The 23446-nt window shown below is 39.0% G+C and overlaps 1 long non-coding RNA gene across 1 annotated transcript in view; it reads right to left on the reverse strand.

The window, feature by feature from the left end:
* LOC138751472 (uncharacterized) overlaps positions 1-23446 on the reverse strand; it is a 71587-nt gene that overhangs the window by 45500 nt on the left and 2641 nt on the right. Inside the window, exons 2-3 of the long non-coding RNA XR_011349968.1 lie at positions 12290-12386; positions 4092-4227 (exon numbers count right to left, since the gene is read on the reverse strand). This is a non-coding gene — a long non-coding RNA (uncharacterized lncRNA). The remainder of the gene's footprint in view (positions 1-4091; positions 4228-12289; positions 12387-23446) is intronic.

Below are 23446 nucleotides of genomic sequence, written 5' to 3' on the forward strand. Positions count from 1 at the left end.
ATTATTAAAGTTGGACACCAACATAATTCACATATGTTCACCATATTTTAGGAAATGTATCATACTTCTTCCTAAATTGTATTTTTTTTTACATTGGTATACAACTATCCATCTTTGCTATCCACCTTGCCAACATAACTGGTGAGACCAACTTCCACGTGATGGCAATTCACTTTTTGGCTCCTGCTAATGTTATTTTAACAAACAAAATTTGAAACTCTGTATGATCATTACTTATGTCTATAAAACTGCCTAACAAATAAAGTTCTGGATCACCTGGAAGGTCACCCTTGTAATTCTTGTTAATACTTCAGAAATGTCTTGCCAAAAAGATCTAACCTTCACACATGACCAAGTTGAATGAAAGAATGTTCCCTCCTCTATTTCACACCCAAAATACAATTCTGGTATTTCTGGCTTAGATTTATGCAACTTCTTTGGAGTGAGATACAGCTGATGTAAAAATAATTAGATTGAACCCATACATTACTCGCATATCCACACACCATTCAGACCAGAATAGTTCCGATATCGCAACACCCAAGTTGAACTCCCATCTTTCCATTGATAGAAACATAGAAACATAGAAGATAGGAGCAGGAGTAGGTCATTCGACCCTTCGAGCCTGCTCCACCATTCAACGAGATCATGGCTGATCTTAAAGTTCTGTACCCCGTCCCCGCCTTCTCTCCGTAACCTTTAATACCCTTATACTACAGAAATGATTCACAAGGATGTTACTGGAATTCCCTCTTAAATATATTTAATGAACCTGCCTCTACTGCCCTCTGTGGCAATGAATTCCACAGATTCACCACCCTCTGGGTAAAGAAATTCCTCCCCATCTCGGTCCTAAATGGTTTGCCTATTATCCTCAAACCATGGCCCCGGGTTCTGGATTTTCCCATCATTGGAAACATCCCATCTGCATCCATTCTGTCCAGTCCTGCCAGAATTTTATAGGTCTCTCTATGAGATCCCCTCTCAATCTTCTAAACTCCAGCAAGTACAATCCCAATTTGCGCAATCTTTCCTCATAATCTGGTCCTCTGCAGACCAGATTTAGCAATTTCTAACTAAAGAGCAAAAGAGATTCTGGTAATAAATTTGGGCATATTAGCCATCCCAATGCATTTGTTCCATTTCACTAACTCCTGGAGGAGTCTATGCCTGTCCCCATCGTTCCCTCAAGAAAGCACTCAATTGAAGAAAATATGGAAATGTTCCATTCGGTACACCACAGGCCTGTCTCATTTGTTCATTATATATCAAAACACCATCTTTATAAATACAGCATATACCCCTTTGTAACCATATGTTTAGAATTCTGTTACCCATATTCATAGGTAACAATATATTATTAAATAATAGAACTCTTAGCAAAATACCCACTTTTTTTTTCCAATATATTCATGAATTTCCTGCTATATTTTCACCGTATGTACCAAAATATGGTGACTTGTATTCCTTTTTATTGATTTAATGTTCCATTTATAAATAGTCTTTAGCTGTTGCTTCATTCAGAGAATGTAGCCTCATACGAACCCAATTTGGTGAATTCCCTTCAAAACTAGATGCTAAAAATTTTGCTCGTGCAGCCAGATAATATTTTTTAAAGTCTGGAAGTCTCAGCTTAGTTTTTCCAATGCAATTCTGGGCACTAAAACACCAAATTTCTTGAGCATTAATATTACTCATGGCACTCTTGACTCAGTTAAAATAGCCAAGAGAGAAAAAAAAAATCACTGCTTGTTCTGTGTGTGTTTCTGGTCCCGCAGCTATAGGAAGGATGTCAATTGTGTATAGTTCTGTTTGCCCAGCTATAGGAAGTGTGTCATTAAGCTGGAAAGGTGCAGAAATGATTCACAAGGATGTTACTGGACTTTAGTTATGAGAGGCTGGATAGACTGGGGCTATTAGCCTGGAAGCATATAAAATTATAAGGGCTTTAGATAAGGTTATCACAATCTTTCTCCAAGGGTAGGAAAGTCTACAATGATAGGGTACAGATTTAAGGTAAGAGGGACAAGGTTTAAAAGGCTCCTGAAGAGCACCTTCTTCACACATTGATGATCGCCATACGAAAGGACTACCATAGGAGATGCAGGGTGCAACATTCAAGAGTCACTTTGAGAGGTATATGGATGAGATTTTGAGAAATCTGTAATGAAGGAATAGTGACATAATTCCATATCAGATGATGTACAATTTGGCAGGAAATTTGCTGTTAGGAATGTTTCCATTCTCATTCTGTCCCTGTACATATTTAAAGTCACCTGTTCTTTAAGGGCAAAAAGGGCCTGTACTGTGCTGTAGTGTTCTATGTTAACTCATCAACCGTTTAATAGAACTCCAAGAACAGGTGTGCAAACCCATATATTTCTAAATACTAAACCCTCCCTACCCAATAACTCTCCATTTTTCCTCCATCCGTGTGCCTGTCTAAGAGTCTCGAATGTTTCAACTTCCACCACCATCCATAAGACTTGTTTTCCAATCCAAGCAACATACTGGCAAATCTCCTCTGCACCCTCTCCATAGTTTCCACATCCTTCCTATAATGAGGTGACCAGAACTGAACACAATACTCTTAAATGTGGTCTTACTAGAGATTTATAGAGTTGCAACATGACCTCTCTACTCCTGAACTCAATCCCCATATTAAGGAAGTCCAGCACCCCATTGGCCTTCTTAATTATCCTATCAACCTGTGCAGTGACCTTCAAGGATGTATGGATTTGAGCCCTCTGTTCATCCACACTCCTAATTAACCAACCATTAATCCTGTACTCAGTCTTCTGGTTGATCCTTCCAAAATGCATTACCTCACACTTAGCCAGATTGAACCCACCTGCCACTTTTCATTTATCTCTGTATCCTGTCTATATCCTCTTGTAACCTTCGACAACCTTCAGCTCCATCCACAACTCCTCCAACCTTTGTGTCATCTGCAAACGTACTGACCCATCCTTTCACCTCTTCATCCAGGTCAGTTGTTGGAGTGTATTTTGTGAATGGTTTGGAACCATCCACAGAACCAGCCAGAGAAGACTAGCTGGAAGGATTAAATTATGTGATAGTTGTGTAATATGATCACTATGTGTTGATCATATTCCCTCATTGTGTTGGTGTGACTTATTTTGCCCATCAATTCTTCATCAGCTCTCTGAACATTCCCACTGGTTACATTCCACTTATTTATCTGAGAATCAATTCTTTCTCACAATCCCATCAACTATTCCTCCCCACCACATGAGGAGTAACTTACAACTGATTAACTCTGCAGATTTGGGAGGAAACTGGAGGACCCAGGGGAAGCCCACTTGTTCACTGAGCCAACAGACAAGACCCATGCAGATAGCAGCAGAGGACAAATTCAAATCTGGGGCCTTACTACAATCAGAGTGTCTGCAGACTTTCATGTTTCAGTCTCCTACTGGAAGATTCCTCCACCCCCCCACCCCCCCCATTACAGCAGACAATGATGGTTCTCAATGAAGCTATCTCCCAGTTTGCATCCAGCCCCTCTGACATAGAGGTCAGTATAGAGGCACCAAGTGGAGTAGATGACCCCTGCAGATTCACAAGTGAAGTGAAGTGTGTTGCCGCAGTTGGAAGGATCGCTTGTGTCCCCAAATGGTGGTGAGGGAGGAGGTGTGGGTGCAAGTGTAGCATTTCCTGTAGCCACGAACACTAGCCATTTATGGTGGAATCTCCAAAGCAGATTCATCATTGAAGTATTGGGGGAAAGAGATGTTGATTTGTTAGCAAGTGCAGGTCTACAAAATGGCACAGCAGTTAGAATATAAAAAGGACATCAAAATAGCTATGAAAGCATCTTCATCAGATCACATCAGTGACATCTAAATACCCATATAAAGAATTGAATCTAGGGAGATCAATGAATTTCAGTGAAGCAAGCAATATTTTCATGGTTCATTCATCCAAAGGAAACAGATTCTGGGTCTATCCCAAGCGTATTATTTTCCTTCCTTTCGCAAACGAGTGTCACCATGCCTCAACCTATATTTAGTGACCATATTTAAAAGAGTCTTGCATAATTTGCAACTTTGTTTCATAAATCACATTACCTGGAGTTCGAGATCATGGTAAGTGATTTAATTTGGTCATTTTCCCGTTGGTGAAAGTATAACACTTTTTGCCACTCGTGCACAGAACTAGGTGAAGCAAACATCACACTGAGTGAATGATATTCTGAACTTGAGTCTGTAAGAATACAAAAAATACATTGTAAGATTGGGTTAATTTTGCCTTTCTTCTGATTTAATTTTAAACAGCATGCCTTTGAAACAGAGATTTTTGACACATTTTTATACTGATGCCATTCAATTTTACACTAGAAATTCACCCAGGTAGCAGGGTGCAGAATCATACTGGAAACCATAACAAATGTCAACATGTGTGGTGGGAAGTGTGCTGACTGGCTGCATCATGTGGGTGCTGTATCTTTACTTTTGCTACATAAAGGCATTTTCACCTGCTGAGTTTCTGCAGCATCTGTGTGTTTTTTCACTTAACCACAGTATCAACAGAATCCTATGTTTTATCACTCTCTATGCTCTGATATTGACCAAAACCTTATCTTAAACAGATCTCCAGTGGTATTGGTCATGTGGCTCTGAGAAATAAGTGCTGTCTGTCCACTCTTTTTGTTCTTATCAATCTATTAAGTCACCTCTCATCCTCTATTACTCCAGAGAGAAAACCTCTGTTCACTTAGCCTATCTTCATAAGACGTGTTCTCCAATCCAGGCAGCATCCTGGTAAATTTCCTCTCCATCTTCTCTGAAGCTTCCATATCCTTCTTATAATGAGATGACCAGAACCAAAACTAAGTGTGAACTCCCCAGAATTTTAGAGAGCTGCAAAATGACCTTGTGGGTTTTGAACCCAATTCTCAACAAAAGAAGGCCAGCACACCATATTCCTTCTTAACCATCCTATCAACATGCACAACCTTGAGGGATCAATGAACTTGAACTCCATAATTCCTCTGTTCCTTAACACCATTAACCACAGTCAGATTCAATCTTCCAAAAATGCATCACTTCACACTTATCATGATTAAACTCCATTTGCCAGTTTTCCACTCAACTCTGCATTTTGTCTGTACCCCATTGTAGCTACGACAACCTTCTACACTATCCACAACACCTGTAACCTTAATGCATTCTGGAAACCACTGGATCACCACTCCACTTCTTCAAAGTCATTTATATTTTAAAAAGATCACAAATCCTTGTTGAACATGATTAAGGAAGCCCAGCACCCCATTCGCCTTCTTAATTATCCTATCAACCTGTGCAGCGACCTTGAAGGATGTATGGATTTGAGCCCTCCGTTCATCCACACTCCTAATTAACCAACCATTAATCCTGTACTCAGTCTTCTGGTTGATCCTTCCAAAATGCATTACCTCACACTTAGCCAGATTGAACCCACCTGCCACTTTTCATTTATCTCTGTATCCTGTCTATATCCTCTTGTAACCTTCGACAACCTTCAGCTCCATCCACAACTCCTCCAACCTTTGTGTCATCTGCAGAATATGTTGCATTTTCAACAACATTATGCCTTCTCTGTGTAAGCTCATTTTAATTCCATGCAGCCAGGTTTCCATAGATCCCATTTGTCATGACATTCTGGATGAGCCTACTATAAAGAACCTTGTCAAATGCCTTACTGAAATCCATGGACCACATCCAACATCCTACTTTCATCAAGTTTTTGTCACCTCTTCGTAAATCTCAATTAAGGTTGTGAGGCATGACCTGCTCCTCACAAAGCCATACTGTCTATCCCTAATGAGTCTATGATTCCCCCAGTGCTCAAAAATGGTGGCCCTATTAATCGTCTCCAATAGTTTGATACTGAGATAAAACACACTGGTGTATAATTCCCAGGATTTTACTTATTATCTTTCTTGAACAATGGAACATTTGCCATCCTCTGATACCACTTCTGTGGTGAGGAAGGATGAAAAGATAATCGTCAATGCCGCAGCAATTTCTTCCCTAATTTTCCATTGTAACCTAGTGAAAATCCCATACAGCCTTCTGGACTTATCTATCCAAATGTTTTTCAGCAGGCTTTGAATATTTTTCGTATGCATTGTGTGAATACATATTTTAAAGTGGATTACTCTTTAAAAGATGAAATTACTTAATAATAATACCAGGACCAAAAGAATGACAGATAAAATTCCAGAAATCCATTCTAATATATTGAAAAGCAGCCATATGAAATTTGGTATCCAACATGGGAACAACTTCCAACTCCTCTTATTGAGATAACACTGCTCAGTATTTTTTTTAAAATCCAGCTTTTGGGTGAAACAGGATGTGATACACAATTAACTTACTTGGCACATGTATGATGAGGAAATCGAAACATAACTACTGTGTTTGCAAATACCCAGGGGAGACATTCCAGTCACACTCAAGCTTTCCTTAGTTCTACACAAACAAGACTATTGCAGTAAAACCTGTTGGCAATGACCCAGCACTTGCCCGCTTATTATCACTGTACAGTCACTATCCATTCTTTCTGAGGAAACAAAAGTGTCCAGGTATAGAATTAAGTTTTAACCTCAAGCATTTAAATTCAAAGCCAAGGCAAACCAATATGATGAAACACTCTTTACTTTGTGGCATGTACAAGCCCTAAGAAAGACATTGGATATTCTTCATTCATTTTCTGAATGGTGTTTATCTATTGAAAGCTTTCTGTTGCAAGGTTGAAAAAGATAAAAGATTTAAAGTGGTAAATAATTTGATCAGCATATTTAAATAATGTTGCTAATGTTTTCAAGTAGGGCACATATTTTCAAATCTGATATGCAAGAAACAATAGAAATTATTTTCAGAAACAGAAACAATTTATAGTGTTTATTTCATATTGGAGAATTCATTGACAACAAATTAATAAATGTAACTGCAATTAAACCATAGGAATGCACAGAATTTTATAAATGCTTTGCTAACTTTGGGGGTGAAATAGTACTTACAAAGAGAAGTAAGGAGACTTTTAATATGCACCAAGTGAGTAACGGATCAAACAATGTGCAGAATTTGATAGCACAAATTCTCAATCCAGCATCAGCAAATTAAATTAGCAAATATCTGTTAGCTCGTAAACATTTTGCATATCCCTTGCAGAACTGTATAATATGATTGAAAATGAAAAAAATGAAAAATATCTCATTTGAAGAATTTCTTGTTTCATTATTCTTTATTCATATTCTCTCTCGCTCTTCATTGTCCCATCAAGCAAATAATTTAATCAAAAAATGACTTCAAGTTTATTCCCATGACAACTCTGACATCGCCCTATCTATTCATTAAATCTATCCGTTACTCCTTCACCATCTCTGCAATGTAAAATAACAACTTTCTCTCTTTCCCAACCTTGATGTCGAACCTGAAATAATTTATTTGTTTCTCCTTCCATACGTATTATCTGACTTACCATGTGCTTCCTACATTTTCTGTTTATATCCAGGAAAATTCCCATGGCATGTCCTGTTCACAAAAAGCAGAACAAATCCAACCTGACCAATTGCTATCTGCTCTCATTCATCAAAAAGGTCTGAATAAGTTGACGGTTCAGTGGCACAGCCCTTACTCTCGAATAACCAGCTCACTTTTTCCTAGTTAAGATTTTGTCAAGAGCTCTGAGCTCGAGATCATATCACAGCATGGGTCCAATTGAGTCGGATTCCAGAGACGAAGCGAGCATGACTTCCTGTGCCATCAGGCCAACATCTGACAGAGTTAGCCATGAAAGAGCCTCAATAAATCTGAAGTCAATGGACATCCTGGTGTCATATTGACTCAAAGGAAGATGATTGGGATTGTGTGTTGTCTATTATCTCAGCCTCAGTATGTCATTGAAGGAGATCCTCAGGGCAGTGTTTAAGGTAAAACCTTCTTCAGTGAAAGGTTTGCTGATGAACACACAATGTAGATTTTCTCAACAAATTAAGCAGCCCACGCTTTCATTCAACAGACCTAAATAACATAATGTCATTATACACATAATTGGAGGAGAAAATCTATAGAGAGAGAAAAGGAAAATTAAGGGGATTTTAATTTTCCACATATTGACTGGGACTCCCATACTGTTAAAAGGCTGAATGTCTTGGAGTTTGTCAAATTTGTTCAGGTAACTTTTCTAAATCAATACGTAGAGGTACCCAACTAGAGAGAATGCAATACTGGATCTCTTTTTAGGGAATGAGACAGGACAGGTGACGGAAATATGTAAAGGGGAACATTTTGAATCCAGTGATCATAATGTCATTAGTTTCAAGTTCATTATGGAGAAGGATAGGACTGAGCCTCAAGCTGAGATTCTAAATTGGAGAAAGGCCAATTTTGAGGAAATGAGAAAGGATCTAGAATGTGTGGATTGGAATAAACTGTTTTCAGGCAAGGATGTGCAAGGTAAGTGAAATTTTGAGAGTACAGAGTTTGTATGTTCCTGTCAGGATTAAAGCAAAGCTAGCAGACATAGGGACTCTTGATTTTCAAGGGATAGTGGGGATCTAGTTCAGAAGAAGAGAGAGGTGTATAACAGGTGTAGGCAACATAGAGCAAATGAGGTACTTGAGGAGTATAAAAAATGCAAGAAAAACCTCAAGAAAGAAATCAGGAAGGGTAAAAAATAGATACGAAGTTGTTTTGGCAGATAATGTGAGGGAAAATCTAAAGGGTTTCTGCAGGTATATTAAGAGCAAAATTACAAAATTGCTCCCCTTGAAGATTAGAGTGGTCAGCCAAAAGAAATGGGGAAGATCTTAAATATTCTTTTTCTTTCCTTTTAAAATGTTTTTACTGAGTTGGACAAAAACCCTTTACACCAGGTATATTAATGACATAAATAAGCATAACTATAATTATTACATCAAATTATTTCATTCAGGACATGAAATTCTATAATTTAAGTAATTAAATCATAGCTCACTTTATGTCCAAAATTAGTATTAAATACAAAAATTATACAAATAATACACATAAAATTCATAAGATATTTTATACTTCCCCAATTTGATCATGTTGTTTTGTGATATGATCCATGATCTGTAGTTAAACCCCTCTTTACTTATTAGTCTTAATTTTTTTTCAATCAGTATTCACTCAGGAAACAGGCACAGAGTCATGAGAAGTAAGAAAAACAAGCATCGAGGTCAAAGAACCTATACAGATTAAAGAGGAAGAAGTGCTTCTTGTCTTAAAGCAAAAAGGAGGATAACCCCCCCAGGGCCTGACAAGATATTCTCTCAGACCTTGAGGGAGGCTAGTGTAGAAATTCCAGGGGCTCTGGCAGAAATATTTATAATGCCCTTAGCCATGGGTGTGGTGCTGAAGGATTGGAGGGTAGGTCACGTTGTTCTATTGTTTAAAAAAGGTTCCAAAATTACTCTGGAAATTATAGGACAGTGAGCCTGATGTTAGTAGTAGGTAAATTACTGGAAGGTGTTCTAAGAGTTGAGATATACAATTATTTGGATAGCCAGAAATGGATCAGAGATAGTTGACATGGTTTTGTGCATGAGAGGTCAGGTTTGACCAATCCTGTAGAGATTTTTGAGGAGGTTACTGTGGTAAACCACTGTTTCTATATTTAACTGTCTAGCCATGCCCATTGGCATGCTCCTCCCACAGGCTCCTGAATAAAGGTGACTGTTCCATAGCCCATCCCCAGTTCAGGACAATCGATCATCATGGATGTAACTCCATTCTATTGTGAATAAAAGCCTATGAGTTTTACATAATTTCAAGTCTTTTGGAGTTATTGATGGTGCATCAATTAGCAGGAAAGTTGATGAGGGAAAGCTGTGGATGTTATCTAACTGAAGCCTAATAGCCTGTAAATGTTTGAGATCATTTGATTTCAGAAACTAAGCAGGTTCAGGCCTGGTCAGTACTTGGAGAGTAGACTTCCTTGGAACACCAGATGCAGTAGGTTTCTGTGAGGGGCTCTCTGTTTCATGATGGATAAAAGTTTAATAATTTCATGTATGTTACATTCTAAATGTAGTATTATGTGACAATAATGGAACCTTTACCTTTGCATGGACTTTAGACAAGATCCCACTTGGGAGGTTAGTCAAGAAGTGGGTATTCATGGTTAAGTTGTGAACTGGATTCAACAATGGCTGGATGGGAAAAGTCAAAGAGTAGTCGTGGATGGTTGCTTCTTAGACTGGAAGACTGTGACCAGTGGTGTGCCTCAGAGATCAGTGCTGGGACCATTGTTGTTTGTCATCTATATCAATGATCTGGATGATATTGTGGTAAATTGGATCATTAAGTTTCCAGATGACACTAAAACTGGAGGCATTGTGGACAGCAAATACATTTTTCAAAGTTTACATAGGGATCTGGTTCAGCTGGAAAAATGGGCTGAAAAATGGCAGATGGAATTTAATGCAGATAAGTGTGAGGTGTTGCATTTTGGATGGTCACAGTGAATGGTAGGTCACCGAGAAGTGCAGTAGAACAGAGAGACCTGAGAATACAGATACATAATTCCCTGAAAGTGGCATCACAGGTAGATAGGGTTATAAAGAGAGCTTATGGCATATTGGCCTTCATAATTCAAAGTATTGAGTGTAGCAGCTGTGATGTTATAGTAATGTTGTACAAGACATTGGTGAGGTCAAATATGGAGTATTGTGTGCAGTTTTGGTCACCTAACTACAGGAAAGATATCAATAAGATAGAAAAAGTGCAGACTTCAAAAACCAAGTTACAGGGAAAGGTTAAACAGGTTAGGTCTTTATTCCATGGAGCACAGAAGAATGAGGGAAGATTTGATAGAGGTATTTAAAATTATGAGGGGGATAGACAGAGGAAATGTAGATAGGCTTTTTCCACTGACAGCAGGTGAGATACAAACCAGAGTACACGGGTAAAGAGTGAAATGAGAAAAGTGTAGGGGGAACATCTTCACACAGAGTGTGGTGGGAGTGTGGAACAAGCTGACAGCTGATGTGGTGAATGCGGGCTCAAGTTTAACATTTAAGAAGAATTTAGACAGATACATGGATGGGAGGGGCATGGAGTGCTATGGACTGGGTGCAAGTCAGTGGGACGAGGCAAAATAATGGTTTGGCACAAACTAGATGGGCCAAAGAGGCCTGTTTCTGTTCTGCAGTGTTCTATGGTTCTGCATATGTCAGCCAATGACCATCTCAAACATAGCTGAGCCTCAGTATTGATACTCAATAATGATTTCATCACTAAATCTTCCACTATCAACATCCTGGTAGTCACCATCGACCAGAAACTCATCTCAGCCAGCTACATAAATGACGTGTTTGCAAAAAATCAGAGGAAGTCCATCCATGACTCAGTTTCTAACACTCCTAAGCACTCCCACTGTCTACAAGGCAGAGGTCAGGAGTTTGATCGAATTGTTCAAAGTCTTTCTTGACTTTTTAAGGTAAGAGAATAAAATATAATATGGCTGAAGCAGCAATAAGACCATTGTATTTTCAGGTCAAAAGTAATAGATCACCAACTTAAAATACTAGAAATAACAAAAATGAGGATTAGCAGAGAGGATTGCAAGTCTGAAGCATTTCAATAGCTCCAAGATCTTCAAATCCCTCCTTTGCTGCATTGTTGTCTGAGGGAAGTACAAACATAAACCACTTCCTGGACACTTAGAAAGAAATGCCATGACAGAGAGTTGCTTTTATGGACAGCAGTGGCACGGGTTGAGGGCTATTTTCATCACATTACACTCTATCACACATAGTTGACAAAGGTTTAATAATGGTCAGTGGACATGATCATTTTTACATTCACCCTTACCCTATCCTCACGATGGAAATCGTAGAATCGTAGATGGAAATGGGTTCATGCACACCAAACTTAATTCCTGCACTTCAGTGAGCTAACAAGTTTCTGTTGCTCCCTTGCTCTGCCTAAACTCAGCACTGAATCCAGGATTGGAATGCAAACATCCTGAGATCAGTGGTTTGATAGACTGTGTACATAGAGTTTCAGCTTACATCACTTATGTAGCGCAATCATTTTTATACATGAGGCTGCTGGTGTTAAAGTGCAATATATGTAAAATTATTTTATGCTATTCAAGTGTAACACATTCAATTAATTCACCCTAACTTAAACACAGCACAAGAATGTTCTACTTATCAATTTTAGAATTATTTTAATATTATCATTTAAATCTCTTTCATTCATTTTATGCCTTGAAATATCAGAGATATTTATACTCTAAAGCAGCCATTCTCAACCTTTTTTTTGTGGCTGTGGCTCCCTAGGACTGCTCGAAGTTTATGGTCCCCCTTCCCTGCGAAGCCATCTAATTTTTGTTTCTTCCGTATTTCTTACCTATCAACAACATAAAACATTTAATTTTTTTTAAATTAAATTTAGATATACAAACATGCAGCACAGTAACAGGCCCTTCCGACCCATGAGCCCTTCCCACCAAATTAACCCCAAATGACATACAACCCCGGTATGTTTTGAAGGGTTTGAGGAAATGGCAACCCCCATCGGAAACCCACACAGACACGAGGAGAATGTACAAACTCCTTACACACAGCGTGGGGTTTGAACCCCCGCCCCGATCGCTGGTACTGCAACAGTTATGTGATGTGAAAAGAAAACAAGGCTTTTACTTAAATGTGCTGTGGCCCCTATAGGGCCCCTGTTGAGACTAGCTGATTTGATGGTCCTTGTCAGCCCAAGATGTCAAAAAGCCATCAGGGTGGTCAAGAGTTTGTTGGATGCCTCGGATGCATCTTTGAATGCTGGAAGGAGGAAGGTTTTTGCCCCATTTTTAATTAAGCTGAAACCCAGAACCACAATTATATGTTTGCAATTTCAACTTCACTATTTGATGGAATAATTTCTGCTCAGCGGCAAATGTGCCATCTGCCAACAAGCAAACTTTCTCTTGTGACCAGCATGGTTCAGCAATAAAGCTCCAATGAGCCTGATTTGGTTCATCAAAAATTCACACTCTCCCAAATGTACCTTACCATTTGTATTAAGATATCAGTTCAAAAAAACAGATCCAGGCAGTTGCTTTTTTTTAAATTACTTTCATTATAATACTCACTGAAATGAATTTTCCAGTCCAATACACAAGTTTCAGTGAAATTCTAAAGAGAAAATTTAGTTTAATGGAAAGAAATGCATATTCTTTTTAAAAGAAAAATTGCAAGTAACAGTAGCTATAGACATTCTTTTAAATAAACAAAAAAATGACAATCAATCAGAGTAAGCTGGTTGTGGAAGAGAGAGAGAGAGAAACAGTGTTTGTGTGCTCGTGGGCGTGTGCTGCTTGTGCGTATTTGCACGCCTATAGGTATATGAATCCCAGCACTAGTGCAGCTACAAATGAATGTCAGACCCATTGGTGAGGGTTTAAGTTTCCTGACTGTGTTGGAATGTCTATTTTTTTTTTAAAAAATCACCGACACTTTGTAGTTCTTGATGCTCATTTTCTGTTTCCCTTTTCGCTCTCTCTGTAATTGCAATTTGTCAATGTTAAAGGAAATCTCCATATTGCTGAATGATCTTTTCAAACATTTGCGACTCTGGCTGTACAGGTACCCTCAAAACTTCCATTTTGCACGGACCATCACAATATGGCCAGCTGCCTTTATATTCCTTCCATTAAGGAGCTAATAAAATGTACAACAGATCAATGCCATTAATCTTTTAACAGCATATACTGACATCATAGGCATTTTGACTTACCAATGAAATTCTGCATTTATCATGCTGTAGATTCAAAAGAGATCCCATTTTGTTAATATTGTTTTTTTTTCCCCCTTCCCCTTTCAAAGAGAAATAGAATTACCCCAATGATTTAACAGAAAGCTACGCAGGCAAATTAATCATTCGTTTGAGCTTTTTCAACATATCATAATTTCACAAGTGTGGGACAGTCATATTGATACCACACTGAACCAGAACAATTGCCACTGTTTGCCTTTGCTGTTAGTTTTATTTAATAATTGCTTTCACAGTGAGCTTGCTCATTTTCTACTTGATGAACATAGTTCATGACCTTAGTTCTGCTGATTCTCAGTCTGTTCTATTGTGTACTCTTACACACCAATTCACTACTTAAGGTAATTGCAAGAAAATTATGAAGGATAATTGGATCTTCTTCCAGCTGTGATTCCAGCCCACCAGGAATATTAGCCCCAGACTGTGAGTTTAGAAGCTACTGTATGGCTTGTCACGATAGCGCACTCTGCTTGTAGCCTTGGGGGAATTTGTCAAGCTTGGATCCATGTTGCTTTGCTTCTTAAATTTTATTCATAAAAACAAGCCTTACAAGTGGAATTCTAACTGTCTGGTTCCAGAAAATGTGGAAAGGATTAATGTGGCATGCAAAACAAATCACTCTTGCGATCAGCTGAAAAAAAAAACACGGCAAGTATTCAACACAGTTAGCTGCATCACAAACAGGGCTTTTGTGGAAGAACTATTGCGAGTTTCATTCCTAACTCTCAATGCCATGGGGTACTTGGAAGTGGAAATCATTCATGGAAATTTTGAATCCCCAGGAGTCCTCATCAGAAAAGATAATGTACAAATAAACTGTTTCTTATTAGCAGGAATAAAAGTGATCCAAATCAGTTTTAATCAGTCCTGTGCATAAAAAAGTCCAAATCCAAATTACATAAAAATCAGATTATGTCAACACATGATAGAATGCCCAGCATGGTCTAAATTAAACCATTGCAAACTTGGGTAGATGATTGACAATGCAGGGGCTAGAGACAGTCATTTTTCATCCAACCTGTGCAACATGTCATATGTCCAAATGGGATTCATGACTTTCTGCACAATTCTGTGGTCAATGGAAGAAATACTGATGAGTGATCCTGAGACACCTTTCACACCTATTTTAGGAAATAGCCCAAATGTCTCAGTCATGTTTCATGAAACTCACTTAGGAGTTCTTCTCTGCATCTTGCAACCTATTCTTGTGTTCATTGGAAATAGATTCAAGAAGCTTGTTTTTTCTCCCAGCAGTGATCAGGCTCTTGAACCTCCTCACTACAGTGTCAACCATAATCTACCTCAGGACCACAAAAAAAATCCTCCTCTACATCAGTGAGCCAAGTACAGACTCGGGGATTGTTTCGCAGAGCACCTATTCTCTCTCTGCAGTAGTCATCCCTAGCACCTAGTTCCATGCTATTTCAACTCCCCTCCCCATACCATACTGGCCTTCTTCATGTGCATCTTATTTTTTTGAAATTCAATTTAAATTTTCAGTTTTTAACTTACAAAATGAAGCCTTGTTTGAATTTTAAAATGGTTCTGTATCAAGTGTTGGCTGTTGTTTGAACAGTATAAAAATATCTGCTTCACTGTTGCTCAGTGTGAACATCTTAATATTCTCCCATTCCTAATGTGCATGTTAGAATTCATTTGCTACACTTTAATGAAAGTAAATATTTTCTTGTCCATTTAGATTCTATCGCCCTGCTGCTTTTTCTACCTTAGAATGGTAGCTGGTCATCTGTTCCCAAACTTGTTTTAATTATGGATTATAATAGAGATTAAACAAGTGGGGTAGATTCTATGCCATAGTTAATTGTGCATGATGTGTGGAAATTTAAATTTCATGGTTTGTCGAACACACCCATTTTATTTTAAATTCTAAAGGATAACAATATAAATGACAAGAATGGATTCTGGATGCCCTGAAGTTCAGAAAGACAAATATAGGATAAACAATAATTTCCTTGAATTATCATGCATGTTATTAAAGACCATTAATTAGTTGCAAATTTCACCAATGTTCCCTTTTAAAGCAATATTAAATATATAATTGCAATACATCCATATGGAATCTGTTCTGAGTTTCTCCAGAAGGACTTCAGACATAATATTAAATGAAAGGAATTGAAGTTTGTTTGATAACAAGTGGAACATCCTTTGATAAAAACTTATGGCATGGAGATGGCCAGTATGTAATTTCAAGATTTCTGTTGTTTATGCAGCAATGAACAAGTCAAGAAGGGTTGAGATTCCTAATCTGTAAACGACTATTAGAAGAGTTCAAATAACCTGTGACTAATGGTGTGCTTCAGGGATCGGTACTGGGACCATTGTAATTTGTCATCTGTATCAATGATCTGGATGATAATGTGATAAATTGGATTAATAAACTTGCAGATGACACTAAGATTGGAGGTGTTGTGGACAGTGAAGAAGGTTTACAAAGCTTGCAGAAGGATCTGAAAAATGGCAGATGGAATTTAATGCAGACAAGTGTGAGGTGTTGCATTTTGGAAGGATGAAACAATAAAGAACATACATGGTAAATAGTAGGGCAGTGAAGAGTGAGGTAGAACAGAGGGGTCTGGTAATACAGATAAATAATTTCCTGAAAATGATGTCACTTGTGGATAGGGCTGTAACAAAAGTTTTTGGTATATAGGCCTTCACAAATCAAAGTATTGAGCTGAGATGTTATGGTAAAGTTGTATAAGACATTGGTCTTATACAAATATGGAGTATTGAGTGTAGTTTTGATCACCTAATTACAGGAAAGACATCAATAAGATAGAAAGAGTGCAGAGAATATTTACTAGGATGTTGCCCTGACTTCAGGAACCAAGTTACAGGGAAAAGTTAAACAGGTTAGGACTTTATTTCCTGGAGTGAAGAAGAATGAGAAATTTGGATAGAGGTACTTACAATGATGAGAGGGATAGAAAGAGTTAATGTAGACAGGCTTTTTCCACTGAGGGTGGGTGAGGTTCAAACAAGAGGACATGTGTTAAAGGTGAAAGGGGAAATGTTTCAGAGGAACTTCTTCACACAGAGAGTGGTGGGAGTGTGGAACAAGCTTCCAGCTGAAGTGGTAGCTGTGGGCTCAACTTTTAACATTTAAAGGAAATTTGGACAAGTATCTGGATGGGAGAAGAATGGAGGGCTACTTGTATGGACAGTGGAACTAGGCAAGAAAAAGTGGTTCGGCACAGACTAGAGGAACTTAAGTGGCCCGTTTCTGTGCTGTAATTGTTCTATAGCTCTTAAAAAAGATGGCCAAGAGGATTGAGGTCACTCAAAATCTGAACCTGGCTTCAGTGATACTTTGTGTCTTTGAGAAGCCAAAATAGTCTTCCCAATAATGGAGGAGAAAGCCAGTGAATTTGGCAAGTCGGTTGAGGGTTGGAGGTCAAGGAGTCTAGTAGCATCTGAGAATGACCTATGAGTCATTTTCAAAACTTTGTCGAGAGAACCAATAAGCGCAGTATAAAACAAAAATCAAGCAGTGTGTGACTGCACAACGAACAAGTATCCGGTCAGAAACTTTGAACTAAGTCAATTCATAGCAATCAGGATCCAAATTTGTGCTAAACCTAGGTTTCAACTGAGTTTTATTTCTCTCCAACATTTAGAACTCACTTCGGACAAAATAACTCTCACATCTTCTCATCCAATTTGTTTCATACAAGAGATTCAGCTGTGTGCAAAATGTGTTCCCATGTTTGTCTGGCATACAAAGTCGCAAAACTTAAAAACAATCCCATTTAAGCCTGTGGAAATGTTGTATATCCTGAAAGTTATGGAAATTAAGCCTGAAAATTGTTGGGTTTTTTTTTCTCTGTTGCTTGTTGTGGAACTGTATCATACCAAATCTTTTAACCTCACAAATACTCAGTTGATATTTATTGTACGTGAAATCTGATAGTGTTGTGAAAAGGTAATATTTGAATTTATTTTCAAGTTTTTATTTTAAACAATATTTTCCACCCCAACACTCCTTTCTGTTTAGTTTATTTTTGTAATGTTGCTTTATCTTAACTTGACCAAATTGTCTCTGGGAATTTCCTTGGGGATTTTTCAAATAGATGCTTGGCAGAAATCCAGGTAACACATAGAACATTATTTTCTATTGACATTTTCCCCCAAAGTTACTGTGACTAAATGAAAGAAACCCAAAGAATATTCTTGATATGCGTTTCACAGGTTTGTTCAAAACAATTTTTTTTTAACTGAGCTGCTTCTTCGATATTTTATAAACTGAAACAGAAAAAGCAAACAGTCTCAGAAGTAGGTAGGTTTCCAAGCTGTTACAACTGCCATTGCCAATAGTAATCATATCTAAAAAAAAACATTCTAAACAATTGAGTCTCAATCAATATGAATTCACAATTTTAAAGTTTTGTAGTTTCGTTACAGATTTAAAGCACATTGCTTTGCAGTCCCATCAGTCATTTTGGTTATTTTAAAATAGCAAAATATAAACAAAGATGGCTATTTGACAATATACTGTTTTGGGAAAAATAAATGAGAGCCAAAAATTTTCAGCCTTTCCATGAGTGTGGCTGAAGTGCTGGAAAGCAGCCAGGTTTCCACAAATGCTCAATGGATGTTAAACATTTGGAGTACTGCAGAATCTAACTGCTGCACTCTTACAGTGCCGTTGACCCAGCGTGGGCAGAGCTGAAGGGGGTTGAGGACTCCAAGCAATGAAGCATTCCATGGCCTCTGAGCCTCTTGCTTACTAATGGCAACTTGTGCAACTTGGGTCAGAATTTTTAATTGCATTCTCTTACAAAAGGAAGAGCAAGTAATATGTTGTTTCTGGAATCGTCACAGATACACCTCTCTCTGTGCGTACATTGATTTCAGTTCTGGAGATTGAAAGTTTGAGGCATACAAGTGAACCTGTGGAAGCTTCAAGAGATGAGTTGCAAAGTAGCGATCAATTTCTCCTTGTCCTATTTCTCTCATTTTTGAAGTATTCAACCTATCACATATTCACAAACTGCAGGCCTAGTACTAGATAGTGGGCAAAAACCTGTGCACTCTATCACATATACACAAACTGCAGGCCTAGTACTAGATAGTGGGCAAAAACCAGTGCACTCCCAGTCATTGTGGCATCCTGGGAAAAAAGGGCAAATGCAATGCCTGAGCCAGCACCACCATTCATTTAGATCATGGTTGATCTTCCACTATCTGTGCCCTGTCCCTGCCTTCTCCCCATAACCCATAATCCCCCTGTCCACAAGAACCTTATCTAACTCCCTCTTGAAATAATCCAGAGAATCCGCCTCTACTACCCTCTGTGGCAAAGCATCCAACAGACCAACAACTCTCTGGGAAAAAAAAATTCTCTCATCTCTGTCCTAAAGGGCCTTCCCAGTATTCTTAAACTATGGCCTCTAGTCCTAGTCTCCCCAATATCAGGAACATGTAATCAGTTTCTATCATGTCCAATCTCTTAATAACCTTGTATATCTCGATCATATCTCCCCTCATCCTTCTAAATTCCAACGTATTAAACCCCAGTTTATCCAACATTTCGGTATACGTCAATCCCGCTATCCCAGGAACTAACCTTGTGAATCTACACTGGGCTACACTCCCTCAATAGTGAGAATGTCCTTCCTCAAATTAGGAGACCAGAACTGGACACAATACTCCAGGTGTGGTCTCACCAGGGCCCTGTACAGCTGCAGAAGGGCATCTTTATTCTGATACTCTACTCCCCTTTTTATGAAGGTTAACATGCCATTTGCCTTTTTCACAGCTTGTTGAACCTGCATGCTTGCTTTTAGTGACTGATGTACAAGTACACATAAATCACGTTGCACTTCCCAACTCCCTAACGACTCCATTTAAATAGTAATCTCCTTTCCTGTACCTGGAACCAAAGTGGATAACATCGCATTTATCCACATTAAACCGTATCTTCCATGCATCCGCTCACTCACCTAACCTGTCCAAGTCTCCCTGCATTTTCCTGACATCCTCCTCACACTTCACACTGCCACCCAGTTTTGTGTCTTGGGCAAATTTGCTAATGTCATTTATAATCCCCTTATCTAAATCATTAAAATATATATGATAAACAACTGAGGACCCAGCACCGAGCACTGCAGAACCCCAGATCACATCCTGCCAACCCGAAAGTGACCCTACTCTTTGTTTCCTGTCTGTCAACCAATTTTCTATCCATGTCAGCAGCCTCCCCCCAATGCCATGCTCTCTAATTTTGCCTACTAAACTCCTGTACGGGACCTTATCAAAAGCCTTCTGGAAGTCCAAGTACATCCACTGGCTCTCCCATGTCCACCTGTCTCGTCAAATTTCAGAAGATTAATCAAGTATGATTCTCCCTTCAGAAATCCATGCTGTCTTGCAATGATACTGTTATTTCTGTCGAGGTTTTATGTTATTTCTTCTTTTATAATAACCATATAATATAACCATAGAACCACTTACAGCACAGAACAGGCCAGTTCGGCCCTACTAGTCCATGCCATTGCAAATCCCCACCCTCCTAGTCCCACTGACCAGCACCCGGTCCATACCCCTCCAGTCCCCTCCTATCCATGTAACGATCCAGTCTTTCCTTAAATGTAACCAATGATCCCGCCTCGACCACGTCTGCCGGAAGCTCATTCCACATCCCCACCACCCTCTGCGTAAAGAAATTTCCCCTCATGTTCCCCTTATAATTTTCCCCCTTCAATCTTAAACCATGTCCTCTAGTTTGAATCTCCCCCTTTCTTAATTGAAAAAGCCTATCCACATTTACTCTGTCTGTCCCTTTTAAAATCTTAAACACCTCTATCAAGTCCCCTCTCAATCTTCTACGCTCCAGAGAAAAAAACCCCAGTCTGCACAACCTTTCCCTATAACTCAGACCCTGAAATCCTGTCAACATTCTCGTGAACCTTCTCTGCACTCTCTCTATTTTGTTTATATCTTTCCTATAATTTGGTGACCAAAACTGTACACAGTACTCCAAATTTGGCCTTGTACCATTTCATCATAACCTCCCTACTCTTGAATTCAATACTCCGATTTATGAAGGCCAACATTCCAAATGCCTTCTTCACCACACCATCTACCTGAGTTTCAGCCTTGAGGGTACTATTTACCATAACTCCTAAATCCCTTTGTTGCTCTGCACTCCTCAATTGTCTACCATTCAATGTATATGACCTATTTAAATTTGCCTTTCCAAAATGTAGCACCTCACATTTATCTGTATTAAATTCCATCAGCCATTTCTCAGCCCACACCTCCAGCCTTCCTAAATCACCTTTTAATCTACGGTAATCTACCTCACTGTCCACAACACCACCAATCTTTGTGTCATCCACAAACTTGCTTATCCAATTCTCCACCCCTACATCCAGATCATTAATAACAAATAATAGTGGACCCAGGACCGAACCCTGAGGAACTCCACTAGTCACCGGCCTCCAATTGAACAAACAATTTTCTACCACTACTCTCTGACACCTCCCATCCAACCACTGCTGAATCCATTTCATTACCTCTTTATTTATACCTAATGCCTCCACCTTATTTCCTAACCTCCTGTGGGGAACTTTGTCAAAAGCTTTACTAAAGTCCAAATAGACAACATCCACAGCTTTCCCTTCATTAACCTTTTTTGTAACCCCCTCGAAGAACTCAATCAGGTTTGTAGAATAGATTCTAATATCTTCCCCACTACTGATGTCAGGCTAACCAGTCTGTAATTTGTAATTGTTTTTTCTCTCTCTCCCTTCTTAAAATGCAGCACAACATTAGCCACCCTCAAATCCATCCACTCTCCTGAATCCATAGACCAGTGGAAAATGTCAACCAATGCGTCCACAATTTAAAGAGCAACCTCCCTAAGCACCCTGGGATGTAGTCCATCAGGCCCTGGGGACTTATCAGCCTTCAGTCCTTTCAATTTACCAAAAACCACATGCTTCCGAATTTGGATTTCCATCAATTCCTCCATTACCAATGGAGTTTCTATCAATTTATTCGATACCGCAGGACCTCTACCCCCTATCTGTCCTTTACCTGTATCTTCCCTGGGAAGACAGATCCAAAGTATCTGTTAAACTCGTCAGCATTTTCCTTGCTTCCCATAATAATTTTGTCCATTTCTGGTTTTAAGGGCCTAATTTTGGTCCTAATTCATTTTTTCCTCTTTACATACCTAAAAAAGATTTTACTATCCCCTTTTATATTATTGGTTAGTTTACTCTCATACCTCATTTGTTTCCTCCTGTATATTTTTCAGTTATCTTCTGTTGCTCCTTGAAGGTTTCCCAATCCTCTAGTGTCCCACTCCCCTTTTCTATATTGTACTTCCTATCCTTGGTCTTGATACTGTTCTTGACTTCCTTTGCCAGCCATGCCTTAGAGCCTTTCTTCCTCTTTGGAATGAACTGGTCCTGTACCTTCTGCAAAATGCCCAGAAATGCCTGCTATTTTTGTTCCACAGGGTATCCTTCCATTCTATTTTGGTGAGCTCCTCTCTCATGGTTGCATAATCCCCTTTATTCAACTATAATACTGAGATTTCTGACTTTATTTCCTTCTCCCTTTCAAATTGCAAATTAAAACTTACCATATTATGGTCACTATTACCTAATGGCTCCCCTACTTCCAGGTCCCTTATCAAATCTGCATTGTTACACAGCACCAAATCCAGAATTGTCTTCCCCCTGGTGGGGTCCATCATGAACTGCTCTAAGAATGTATCCCAGAGACATTCCATAAACTCACTTTTTTGCAGTCCCACACCAACTAAATTTTCCCAGTCTACCTGCATGTTGAAATCCCCATAACAACTGTATCATTACCATTCTGACATGCCAATCTTAACTCCAGATTTATTCTGCCTCCTTTTTCCAAGCTCCTGTTTGGAGGCTTGTATCTGACTCCCTTTATGGTCCTCTTGTCCTTGCAATTCCTCAACTCTATCCAAACAGACTCTACTCCACCTGCTTTTATGTCACCCTTTCAAGGGACTGGAAATCACTTCTCACCAACCATCCCACCCCCTCTACCCACCTGTCTGTCCTTTCGATAGGACGTATACCCTGGAATATTTATTTCATAATCCTGGCGCTCCTGCAGTAATGTCTCTGTTATTCCTATCACATCATAGCTTCCAATATGCAGTTGAGCCTCAAACTCATCCATTTTATTTCTTATTTTCTGTTCATTTATGTATAATACCTCTAATCTGTTACTCCCCACACTCCTCACCTTATTACTTGATGCAGTTGGCCATACTCTCTGATCCCTTTCTGCTCCTTCTGACCTTTTAATTTCACTGCCTATTTGAACTTTTCCTATTTTCTCTTTCCTATCCATTGCCCTATCATTCAGCTTCCCAGCCCCTGGCCAAATTAGTTTAAACCATACTCAACTGCTCTATTAAACCTGCCTGCCAAGATATTGGCCTCTTTTGGGTTCAGGTTTAACCTATCCTTCTTGTAGAGGTCATTCCTGCCCCAGAAGAGATCCCAATGGTCTAAGAATCTGAAACCCTATCTTCTGCACCAGCCCCTCAACCACACATTCATCTGTCTGATCCTTCCATTTTTGCCACCATTTCCACTTGGCACAGGTAGCAATCCAGAGATCACTAC

The sequence above is a fragment of the Narcine bancroftii genome, chromosome 1 (genome assembly GCF_036971445.1).
Source record: "Narcine bancroftii isolate sNarBan1 chromosome 1, sNarBan1.hap1, whole genome shotgun sequence".
Lineage (NCBI taxonomy): Eukaryota > Metazoa > Chordata > Chondrichthyes > Torpediniformes > Narcinidae > Narcine > Narcine bancroftii.